Here is a 13,196-nt window from a genome sequence, read left to right as displayed (position 1 = left end):
AAAGCAGCATTTAAGTTAGTCATATGACCTGTGGATATAAGTTAACCTAAAACTATGGATTATATCAAAGACGATGAAACGTATTTATCTTATATACATTTCATTTGTTGGTTGTGGCTTCTAAATGTTTTGACAATTTATTTATTTATTTTGTGTTTAAAGTAAGTTACAGAAGACTTTTATTACCAGCGTGCAGGAAGCACTAGGCTTGAATTAGAAGTCCTAAATTGAATACTCTGATAGTATCTGGCTTTGCCATTAGCTTCTCCCAGGATCATTATGGAAAGTCTTTTGTTCTTTGCCTCTAAAGTGAATTAGTGACAAGAGTCTCTATATCGATGCTATTTTCTATATTGTAAGGATTTGTGTTGTTATTACTGGTTCTTGTCCTTATTTTTATCTTGAAAAATTGTTTTCTATATTTCTTTTTCTGCAAAAAAAAAGTGTTAGGTTTATTGAGTGTTAGAATTTATTTTCAAGGCAAGAAGGATGACTGAATTTTTTCCTTATTGAATTCTATGATGTTGTTATTTCAAAACTTCCTCAAAGACTTCCTTAAGGATTCACCACCATGCCATATATATATAAGATAATACATGGGAGCACCCTGGAAAAAACATCTGTCTAGTTGGAAAGGTATATTTCTATTCATTTCTGTCCTTCATTGGGATCAATTTTTACTTCATCTATTTATATTTATACAATTTTTCACTATCTCCGATAAATATGGAGCTGAAAGGAATTGAATTACATTCCTCTAAGCTGTTTGTTATTTAAAAGTTACTGTTGATCATTTAGGGTTTTGGCTCATCAGCAATATAAGCAGAAAGTTCTGAGTATAAATAGTAAACTGTGCATAATCAATTCTGCTCTTAGGGTTTTATTTGTAAAATATTGTCAGGCTAAAAACATGGACCTCTTTATGGCTTCAGCTGTGTCCCCTCATTCAAGTTACCTTCCAAGCTCCCATCTTTGTAAAATCTGAAGAGGGAGGCTTGAGGACTTTCCCATCTACAGAGAAATGAAAGCTGGCTATGGAAGAATCAGAATCATATGGCAAAAAAAAAAAAGAAAAAAGAAAAAAATATATGTGTGTGCGTGTGTGTGTGTGTGTGTGTGTGTATGTATGTGTAAATACATACACACAGTGAAGGAAGACTAAGAAAACAATAGCAAACCTACCCAGGACATGACAAAGGCAAGAAAGAAATGATGAGGATGTTAATTTAAGTTGGTAGACCCATTAGGCATTATAGGGAACAATGTGTATTGGAGGCAAATTCAACTCCAATGTTTAAATTCAACTTTTGTGATCAAATGTTATGCTTATTATAAATGTGCAAACTGCCTTACTCGAGTAAATTTATCATGAGCTTTCAAGATACGAAAGGCAGTATAGATTCAGTTTTGAAACAGGTATACCCAATTAAAACTCAAACGAATGTGTTGGTAAAACTCAAAGGAATGTGGTGACTCATTTTTTAAGAGTCGTGCTTGGAAAGTCATTGGGTTCTAACCGAAAAGACTGTATATCCATTCTTGCTGCTAGTGGGATGCTAGAACACACGTTTTCAAAAATTATTTGAAACAAAAAAATGTTATTAATAATAGTGAATATGAAACTTTATTATTGGCAACTTAATTTCCCCCTCTCCAATAGATGCATTAACTAATGCCAACTGATGTCAACACAGATTATGAGCGTGCAAGAAAAACTAATTGTTCCACATTATTTTACAGTTATTATTGATTACCATGCCCTTTGCAACTCAAGACAGAAATAGAAAGTGTAATAATTCTTAAGGATAAATTTAACAGTTAGTAGAGGGGAGGAAGGATGTTTCAAAATATATTCTTAATTACATATTAAAATTATAGGATACATTTAAAGGGCTTCAGCTGACTGTAAGTAATATCAGACTAAATGTTAGAACATGATGTCTAATCAAATATATATTGAGAATAGACTTTTCTTTTTAAGTCTGAACATTGTTTTTTCTTTGTATCAGAGTAACGTCCTTTTCAGCCACAAAGAGCTTAAAGGCAACATAAAAAATTGAGGCGGACATATCAATCCCTCCCCCCACAATTACTAAGAATGTTTTCCCCCTGGATGGGTATGTGGTAGAATTTTATTTCAAATGGTTATGTTCAAATACCATTTGAAATATGTTTGGTGTGGGGCGCCTGGGTGGCGCAGTCGGTTGGGCGTCCGACTTCAGCCAGGTCACGATCTCGCAGTCCGTGAGTTCGAGCCCCGCGTCAGGCTCTGGGCTGATGGCTCGGAGCCTGGAGCCTGTTTCCGATTCTGTGTCTCCCTCTCTCTCTGCCCCTCCCCCGTTCATGCTCTGTCTCTCTCTGTCCCAAAAATAAAATAAACGTTGAAAAAAAAAATTTGAAATATGTTTGGTGAGTGTCTATGGAACTTAGCCTTTTGTTACATTAAATGGAATACAGGTGGACTGAGAGGCTTCATTGCACATTAAAATGAGAATGAAAACAAAGTGACATGGAAAGCAATATAATAGTATTCATATGATATGCAACTTTTATCTGTGTCCTGAGACCCAAATTTACTTGACCCTCTCAGTCTCAGCAGACCTCATAAACATCAACTAGAGTATAGTCTATCAACATTCCTCCTTTTCAACGGTAATTTAAATAATGAAGATAAAGAGGGCCTGGATAGCTCAATTTACTGAGCATCCAACTCTTCATTTCGGCTCAGGTCATGATCCCAGAGTTATGGGATGGAGCTTCATGTTGGGCTCCATGCTGAGCGTGGAGCTTGCTTGAGATTCTGTCTCTCTTTCCCTCTGTCCCTCTCCTCTGCTCACATGCTCTCTTTCTCTCTTTAAAATACAAATAAAAAATAAATAAATACTGCAGACAATCTTGATTCAAGCCAAATTACTAGTAAGTACATTCAAAAGCAACTGCCTGGAATATCAAAGTTCAAGACATATGAATGTTCTATGTAGAGAATGTTCTGTGTAGAGAATTACCATGACCTACCACTAATACCATGAGTTAAATGACAATCCAGAGCTCAAGAAAACAAAACAAAACAAAAACCTGGTTGTGGGCATAATCCTTGTGTCTATAAGACCAGCCCCTACGTATATGAAAACCCAGGACTTCCCTTCCCTTCCTTATCTTTTTCTTTTCTTCTTTACTTTTTTGACTGTTTGTTTGTTTTGTCTATTCCTTCTAACTTTAGAGTTATTGGGGCTTAAATACAATCTCAAAGGCTTTCACCTTGGGTTTTAACTCTAAAACCACTGCAGTGGATCAGTAAATGACCAATAAGATCTGATTGGGCCTAGGTCTACATGTCATGAAATGTCAGATTTTACCTGGAAATTTCTGGCACAGGCTCTTGTCTGGTTCCCATCGGGCCACTGCTAAGGAAGAGAATCAAATGTTTACATGCTGTTGCGATTGAGACCTTGGAATTCAGATGTGGGACTTGCATCCAAATGATTTCTTGTACTGTTTTCTACATGTCCAGTTATGACTAGCTCTTACATGTGAGGTACACTTAGCCTTCCACTACCTGAAGAGTGGGGAGATGTTATTTTAAAAAAAGCAAACGTCTGTTGGGAAGGATCAAATGAATACTTCTCTATGGACAGATAATTGGTAATAACAAAGGAGCAGAATTTGACATGTATTCTAGAAAAGAAGTTGCTAAACCAGATCAAATAATACTCCCTCCAAAATAAATAGCTAGGACTTAAACTTTGCCCTCCGTGTCCTTGTTTTGATTTTTTTTTTTTACCACCTACTGTATACTGTACCTATTCATCCATTTATGTAGCATCTATTTCTTCCCAGTAAAATGTGAGCTCCATTAGAACAGGGACACACAGGAAAGGCACCTGCTATCAAATGATCCCTAGTCTATGAACAAAGCAGGAAGGAATAACGGCTCAACAAGCAGCAGCAACATGCATCTGCTCAAGAAAGGGGCAGCTGGAGAAAGTAACAAAAGATGCTCTCCTAAGTAAACCTTTTGTGTTTTGGGTTTATATTGGCTCTCTCTTTCTGAAGTCACAAAGTGCCACAAACTTAGTGGCTTAAAAACAACACTTTTTTTTTTTTTTTTATCTTACAGATCTAGAGGTCAGAAATCCAAAATGAATCTTATGGGGCTAAGGTATGAGAAGGGCTGTGTGTCTTTTTTGTTTGTTTGTTTTGTTTTCTTTTTATTTATATCTATTTATATTTATATTTTTATTATATTTATTTTATTTATATTTATTTACTAATTTATTTATTTACTCATTTTCATTAATTTATTTTCAAGGTAGTTAACATACGGTGTAGTCTTGGCTTTAGGAGTAGAACCCAGTGATTCATCTCTTACATATGATACCCAGTGCTCACTCCAAAAAGTGCCCTCCTTAGTGTGCATCACCCATTTAACCCACCCTCCAGCAACCCTCAGTGTGTTCTCTGTACTTAAGAGTTTCTCATGGCTTCCCTCCCTCTCAGTTTTTATCTTATTTTTCCTTCCCTTCCCCTATGTTCATCTGTTGAGTTTCTCAAATTCCATGTATGAATGAAATCATACGATACTTGTCTTTCTCTGACTGACTTATTTTGCTTAGCATAATACTTTCCAGTTCCATCCACATTGTTGCAGATGGCAAGATTTCATTCTTTTTCATCTCTGAGTAATATTCCATTATAGATATAGATATAGATATAGATAGATATAGATATAGATATAGATATAGATAAAATCTTCTTTATCCATTCATCAGTTGTTGGACATTTGGGTTTTTTCCATAATTTGGCTATTCTTTTTTTTTTTTTTTTTTTAATTTTTTTTTTTCAACGTTTATTTATTTTTGGGACAGAGAGAGACAGAGCATGAACGGGGGAGGGGCAGAGAGAGAGGGAGACACAGAATGGGAAACAGGCTCCAGGCTCTGAGCCATCAGCCCAGAGCCTGACGCGGGGCTCGAACTCACGGACCGCGAGATCATGACCTGGCTGAAGTCGGACGCCTAACCGACTGCGCCACCCAGGCGCCCCTAATTTGGCTATTCTTGATAGCGCTGCTATAAACATTGGGGTGCACTGTCTGAGAAGGGTTATGTGCCTTATTGATGCTCTAGAAGAGAATCTGTTTTCTTGCCTTTTCCAGCTTCAGAGGCCATCCACCTTTTCTGATTCATGGCCCTGCATCACATTGGCCTTTCACAGTTCCCATTGTCACATTGCCTTCTGCTCATTTGGTCTGCTGCCTCTCTCTTATAAGCATCTTTGTGATTACATTGGCCCCACCTGGATGATCGAGGATCTTGCCATCTCCTTAATCACATCTGCAAAGACCCTTTTACTGTGTAAGATAACACATTCACCAGTTCAGGAGAATAGGATATGAACATCTTGGGGGAGGGGGGCTTTTATTTTATTTTATTTTATTTTATTTTATTTTATTTTGCTTTTTTTATTTTATCTATTCTGTCACAGGATTCTATACAAACTTCTTTCCCAGTGAATCCCCAGTCGCTGACAAAAATGTCCTTGGGAACACTGAAGACTTTTCTAAAACATGGAACATTCTCTTCTTGGCCATTTATAAAGTCCCCTAATTCTTTTTTGTAAGTTTTTATTCATTTTGAGAGGGAGGAGAGGTAGAGAGGGAGAGGGAAAGAGAATTCCAAGCAGTCTCCACACTGTCCGCGCAAAGCCCGATGCAGGAATCAAACCCACAAACCGTGAGATCATGACCTGAGCTGAAATCAAGAGTCTGATGCTTAACCAGCTGAGCCACCCAGGTGCTCAAATCCCCAAATTCTTTTTAACCAGATGAATATCAATTATCTTTAAATACCACACATTTGATAAATGTCAATTACCATATGGTAATATAAAAGAATATTATATATTTGAAAATAAATACACAGAACCCCACATATTTGAAAATAACATGAAGAACACTGAAGAGAATTTCTTCACTAGTACTTAGTAAAGTCAAACTTTATCATGATTCCATTTGTTTATACTGACTCCAGAAATAAAAGATAGCATCACGCAGAATACAACAGGAATTGGCATTACCAGTAAATAACTAGACCACAATCTGGGAATATTATTTCTTATAACTGAGCTTTAATAAGACCAGAAGAAATGGAATTGTAGGCTCAAAGCCTGGGTAAGTATCTGGACTTCAGATGTTTAAGTTTCTGGTAAAGAAAGCAATCCGCCTGTTTTTAAAACAAACTTTTAAGAGTAAGTAGTCACAATATCTTAAATAAGAAATCATTCTGAAGTAGTAACACACACCTATTGCAAAGAGAGCAGAGTTGTAGGACATAGATATCACTGGACTTTAGAAATTTATCCCCATCTTCTTCTTTTTATCCCATTTTTTGAATATTTGAACATGAAATACACATTTCATTTCATGGTTTTTAATGAGTTGGAGTTTTACATTGAAATTCAGTACTGTGATAATAACCTCCAAATTAATATTTTCCTTCAGAAAAATTGCATTTGAAAAAAAAATCTAATCTTATTGCTCATAAAGTCACATAATAAAACCAGAATGCCAGGTTTAGCAATGGAAGATTCTACCAGCAAATGTTACAGAGATAGTCCACTTTCCAAATGTCCGCTCTTTGTGTTGAGCTATTAAGAGTTTAATCTAAAATGCATGCATAAACTTACTCAAGTGCAAGTAAGCAAAGGAAGTTGTTTTCCTCTCTCTTTTAGGGAGCTAATACTCTATCTTTTCTTTCTTTTATGGATTTATAAACTTAGTGGGTGCGCTAGGGGTGTGGAGGTGCGGGTAGGGCAGAGGACAAGGGTTGAGTGTAACTGCTCAGTAACTACTCCACTGTCCTAACAGTCTCTGTGGTTTTCCGGAAGTTGCCGCTACTGTGTGACTTTTGCTTTGGCTGGGATTTGTAATTCCGTCATTCAGGAATAGGTGTTTGAAAGGAGCCATTAAACAACTCTCAAAGCCTCAAACAGCTACCCACACGGGAACCTACCACAAGCACTGCCGTGAACTGGCTGCAGAGACTCCCTAAGCCTTGCAGCAGGTGTGATACTACTTAGAGTAGGAGTCTGGGGAGCTGGGTGTTGACAACATGTCCAAAAGACTGGAGACGAGAGAGCATGCAGCTTGAGTGTAGGAGACAGATGCTGCTTCCTTGCTGCGCTCACCATCTCCCACGTGTGATATTCCAACACATTAACGGAGCATTAGAGTTCGTGGCATGCTTAGTGACAGGAATAGAACCATGAAATTGGTAATGTCTTGCCAGTTTTAAAAATGTAGATGAATAACTTCTTGTCAGAGCAATGAAGTCTTTCTTATCCTATAAAAAATCCATGTATAACTAATGAGACTCCCGGGCCATCATACCTGTTCGATTCAATTTCTTACACTAGTTTGGCTGTTCAACTACCTGTGGCACCTGGCCTACAGAGGTAGACATTTTCAGAGTTGAGTAACACTATAATAAGCGAGTAGACAAACACCCATACTTACGTTGCCTCCTGGATGTAATGGGCGAATTTGATGTTACCATTTTTCAGCTATCCCTGCTGTTTCTACGTCAATTATCGGATTTCCTTGATCCTCCTTTATATAGAAAACATGTAAATTGTTTTATGTCACACACTGTGGAGGGAGAGCCTGGGGATGGCAAGGTGTCAGAGAACTGCCATTGTGACTGATTGTACTCCTGGCAACTTATTATGATAATAGATTGCTTTTTATTATATCACTGCATTTGGCTGTGATGATATTTAACTACAGAAGATTAAAGACATGTCATGATGCCAGAGAATTTTATGAATGGGCTAGTGCATTTTTGTCACGCTTAAAATTAGCAAGCCAGAACAGTAATAAACAGTTCTGGGAAACTTCAGAGTCATTCCACTGAAGAATTCACAATTTTTGTCTTTTGGCATTTTCTTTCAATTGTTGATAAATACATGTTTATTACTCTCTACGTGCTAGCACTGGGCTTAGCCCATGTAGAACACTTGACAATAAACATGGCCCTGTCCTTTAAAAATCTGGTAGTCAAGTTTATAGAAGGCAACATAAAAGGATACAAGATAATACATACTATTTCTAATTTACATGCTGCAGAAAATGAGCGATGCTTAGGGAAAAAGAGAAACAGATCGGTAAGGATAGACTTATATAGGACAGTCTGACAGTTAAGTGGTGGATGGTTGAATTTTGTTACGCAAAAGGAGAAAGGAAGGCAACTTAAGGAGATCTCTGCATGGAAGAAGAAAAGAATGTAGTTTTGCAGAGAACAGGCAAAACCTTTTCTTAAGCTTAAAGTTTACCTTGTTCTAGGCATTGTGTCACCCGATTTACATGCCTTTTCTTGTTTAATCCTCTCAGTAAAGTAGACATTATCATCCCCATTGTCTAGATAAGGAAACAAAAAATTAGGAGTGTTCTATAAAGTCACACAGCTGGGAAGGAGAATAAGGTGAGCTCAAACCCAGTCTATGCAGACAGCCTGAGAGGAGCACAGGGCACATAGTTGTGCCTGCAGGCTCAGTCTAGGGTGGTGGCTATGAGAACACAGAAGTGGAACTGGATCACAGAGGCTTTCTCCGGCAAGTGTTCAGGGCTATCTGGATATGGGAAAAGGCAAAGGGATTGTCAATGAGGACTCTACGGATTGGAACCTACAAGTTGAATGTGGACCTTTAGACTCACTCAGAAAGAGAGGCGAGAGTCTCTTAGAGCCTATGCTCTTCCGAGTTGTCGAAGAACTTCAAGGCAGGATTCTTTGCCACTTGGAGACCAATATTCAGTCGCCTTCACCTCTGGGAGAAAAAAAGGCTGAGGTGATTTGTCCCTAGACTGCTGACCTAGTTCTCCTATCAGAGTAACTAGGTCAAGCAGGAAAAAGAAGGGATGAGTGGGGGTGGGGAGAAAGGCCTTACCTGGGCCTAAAGATTTTAAAAAGAAAAGAAAAGGAGTTTAGGAAAGACCGTGCTGGAGTCCAGGGAGCTGAGGTTTTGTCCAGATACCCTAAACTCAGTGGCAAATTGCAGCAATTGGTTGATTCAATCCCCAAATGCCATTTTTGTCTCAATGTGTTTGTTAAACAAAGATCTACTGAGCGCCTAGTGTGGTAAGTGGATTAAAGGGATACAAATATAATTTAGACACAGATCCTACCCTCACTGAGAATTATGAGACCACATACCCAGAATTAACCCTACAGCCCAGGTGAGCATGATTGACAGCCCACGTTAGGGCCTAAGTCTCCAGATTTCCTACTTCAGGAAAAAGAGGGCAAGGGTGGGTGGAAGGTTAAGCCAAAAGCTATTTTGACAGTGGTATTTGAGATGCGTGTAATAGATTTGGGGCATTCAGAGATGGAAGAAGAGAGAAAAACAGTTTTTAGCAAAAGGAATAGCATAAGTCAAAAGATTGCAAGATAGGAAGCATGAAATATGAATAAGATACAAACTGAGTACTTCAGTTCGCCTGGACAGCAAAGGGTGCATGAATATTTCAGAAACTATCAGGGTAATTGATTCAATTCTGTGCTACATTCTGCATATCTGTTGTTTCATTCAAAGCAGCTGATGTTGACACCACGAGTAACGTTATCAGGGTCAACTTGCCCTCACCCAAATGTCGCTCACTGCTTCTGCCATCAGGTGAGACGAGATCCCACTCTTTTTATAAATTCTGCAGCCAGTGGTGGTCTGGGAAAAATGCAAGGACTCCATTAGGTAAAAATACATTAACTTTATATTCCTCTGACTGGTGGGCAAATAGACCCTGTAAATAGTTATGAGCCTCTCCTTTTCTACTACCTCTTCAATCTTCCATGGTTCTTCATGGACTCAGTCCCTTCTTCAGTATGGGCACAATTTAGTCCCTTTAGATGTGGTAGGGGAAAAAAAATCTTATTTGCTTTGAACTAATAGAAAGTTTCTGGATATGGTGGAAGGGATTGAAGTCCTGACACCTATATTGCTTTGCAGAGCCTCTCTAAAGAACCCGTTTTCTCATTGTTGAGCTACAGACAGAAAAATCCAACACTGAAGCACTACAGTTCCCTAGTGCATCAGGTAGCTATAGGGATTGGAACCATGCTGGAAGGAGTTTGTCCTTTCTAAATCAATGTTTGGCTCAAGGTGAAGAATGGGAATGGATTGTACTAAATGTTGCCTCCCAGCATTTGCTTCTTTATTTTTTTAAAAAAATTTTTAATGTTTATTTAGTTTTGAGAGAGAGAGAGAGAGCATGAGCAGGGGAGGGCAGAGAGAGAGGGAGGCACAGAATCCGAAGGAGGCTCCAGGCTCCGAGCTGTCAGCACAGAGCCCGGCGTGGGGCTTGAACTCATGAGCTGTGAGATCACGACCTGAGCCAAAGTCCGACGCTCAACCGACTGAGCCACCCAGGCACCCCAGCATTTGCTTCTTTATAAATAAATTTATTTTTGGTGTATATGGAAGCTGTTTCTTCTTTTGTGTTCAAACATACAACTAAAATATGTAATGTCGAAAGATCATGAGTGTTTGAAAATACAGTTTTATTAAGAAAGATGTTCACCGAGGGATTCAACAGATACCATACAGAGATTTGAGTCTGTCAGGGATGATATAAAGAACTCCCGCGGAAATATTATTTGTCAGCAACTCACTCCTGTACATTAAACAGAAAAGTTTGTAATATCGTCTTTAGTCTCTTCCATTGCATCTAGTTATAATGGATCAGTTCCCTTTTCATTTCTTTTTTAATTTCACTGTGGTAACATGCTTGAGTGAACGCAGACATGCTACATTTAACCAATTTGGCACTATGCCTTAGGTTTATTAAACAAACAAAGATTTGATGGGCTGTCTCTCAACCCTAGCCCCTCAGGTCATTCCTGCAGCTGTAATATTACCCCTCAAGTGACTTTTCACTCTGCTGGTGCTGGGTGGGACTCCGGACACTGTGAAAGTGGAACCCACACACTTTGGGATCAATGTTTATATTTTAGATTTTTCTCCTTTTTCTTACCTGGATATTGTCTTCTATCTACCTAACAACTCCCACAACCCTGACACTTTACTGAATAGAATTATAGGTTGTTTTCTCTCAAGGTATTTCATACACGTCCTTAGAGTCATCATGGTTGAGGATTAAATTTTTAATTTTTTTTTCTTTAGAGAGACAAAGGGAGAGAGAGACAGAGACAGAAACAGAGTAGGGCAAGGGCAGAGGGAGAGAGAGAGAGAGAGACAAAATCCAAAGCAGGCTTCACACCCAGCATGGAGCCTGACACAGGGCTCAATTCCAGATCCTAGACCCTGGGATCATGACCTGAACCAAAATCAAGAGTCAGATGCTCAATTGACGGAGCCACCCAGGCACCCTGGGGATTAAATACGTTGTGGTTAGGAAATAAATGAATGAATTACTTTTTGGTTTTTCCCAATGAACAGGCAAAGTCCTCCTCATTGATTAAATAGCTGGATTTTTCCCCTAGATTTCTTGCCCAGAGTGGGGTAAAAATATCTACCTATGAGCTTCCAGATTGAGTTTTATGTATAGTGTGATTTTTCTTAATGTCAAAAAGATATATATATATATATATATACCAATTCTTTCCTTCTCAAGTCCAATCTAGCAAATGAGGCCTAATTTTTATTACACATGTCATATTAAAAGAGAAAACTGGCTTCTAATGTATTTTTTCTGCCGTGTATAGCAGCTAGGTAATAAATTGCAGCACTGTGTCTTAACAAAATACAAATATTTCAAGGCATGTGTCTTCAGAGATTGCATATGGGCCAAACACAATGGGAAGTGTATTCCACAAGGAATGAGATGTGTGATCTTAAGGTTGCTTGTCCCTTGGGAGGAAATGTGTCTAATTCTCTTATTAGTTTGGCACCTACCATGATAGAGATGGATCATAAATTTTGATCGTTACTATGAACATTTTATCTCCTCAGCGAACAGCCCTTTTCCTTTTTTGGAGTGTTACCAGGGTGGTACATACTATAGAGCATGCACTACTAAAAAAAGAATTGTAGTAGGAATATTTCATGGGCAACCAGATTGCAAGCAGTTTCCATAATCAGTGATTTGAAATAGTCTGCATAAACTTTTACTCAAGCAAACGCTTGTCAGAAGATGGTTTTTACCAAAAGAAAAAAAAAAGATAAATTATAAGATAATTGAAATTGCCTTTAGTCATGTATGATCTTTGAAGGACCAAAAAAAAAAAAAAGAAAAAAAGCACTCTAAATGTACTTTAATGCAGTTTTCATGGCAGCTCACTGATATTGCATAATGATTATGAAGGCAAGACAAATGAACAAATAACTGAATGCACAAAACTTAAAGGCTCTTTCTTACTTGTGGAGAGGTGTCAATGAATCCAACAACCGATTACTTATTAAGTATTTCCTTTTCTGGTAGTGCTGAGGATTTATACTGGCCAAAGATGCAAACATTTCATTTTCCCTGTGTGAAGGCCTTTAACCTTCCCAATCTTTTTTGTGGAATCTGGTAGGGTCCCTTTTCCTGGTGAGGGAACTGACACACAAAAGAGAGAAAAACAATCTACCAAAGCCCACAGTAGCCATTTTAAAGTGGCTCTCTTCACACTTGGGAAATGGATCCTGTCCGTATGAGCAAGTCCTTTGAAATGCAGGGCTGTCTGGAGTGCTAATTGCATGATGAGGCAATGCTGGGAGATAATGGTCAAAGTCTCTCTTAATAGCTTTGTGCCAGATTTGCACGTTTGCACATTTGACTTTCCCGATCCAGCTAGTTTACTGAATTCTGAAAGTACTTCCTTGGTGGGTCTTTTGTTTTTTTATTTTTCCTGCTTCTATGAATTCACTTCCCTATCTCCGTAGATACGGATTTCCCCTTCATAATGCTTTTAAAAATAATGATTAGATATAAACTGCTGAGGATTCCATAGCAGAGAGAGAGAGAGAGCTGGAGCCAAACATACTGTGTCGAGGTCTGCATCCTCCCAATCTCCCTCTCCATAGACTGCCTGAGATGGGATTAGTCCCTCAACCTGTAGGAGAAAAGCCTTTCAGCTGCTGTCAGTTTCAGCGAAAGAACCCACAATGAGTGATGCCCGACTGCATAGTGCTGTGTTACGTGCACAAAATCCTGGGGTGCATAAGGAAGGTATAGCCCTGATGCCTTGTTTATCTCATTTTGGCCTCGC

General features: G+C 38.5%; 1 protein-coding gene across 2 annotated transcripts in view; it reads left to right on the top strand.

The window, feature by feature from the left end:
• Positions 1 to 13,196, top strand: part of TMEFF2 (transmembrane protein with EGF like and two follistatin like domains 2) — a 229,431-nt gene that overhangs the window by 89,032 nt on the left and 127,203 nt on the right. The gene's annotated exons all lie outside the window — the stretch shown is intronic.

Source organism: Lynx canadensis, chromosome C1, assembly GCF_007474595.2.
Source record: "Lynx canadensis isolate LIC74 chromosome C1, mLynCan4.pri.v2, whole genome shotgun sequence".
Classification (NCBI taxonomy): domain Eukaryota; kingdom Metazoa; phylum Chordata; class Mammalia; order Carnivora; family Felidae; genus Lynx; species Lynx canadensis.
This window is presented reverse-complemented; position numbering and strand designations above follow the sequence as displayed.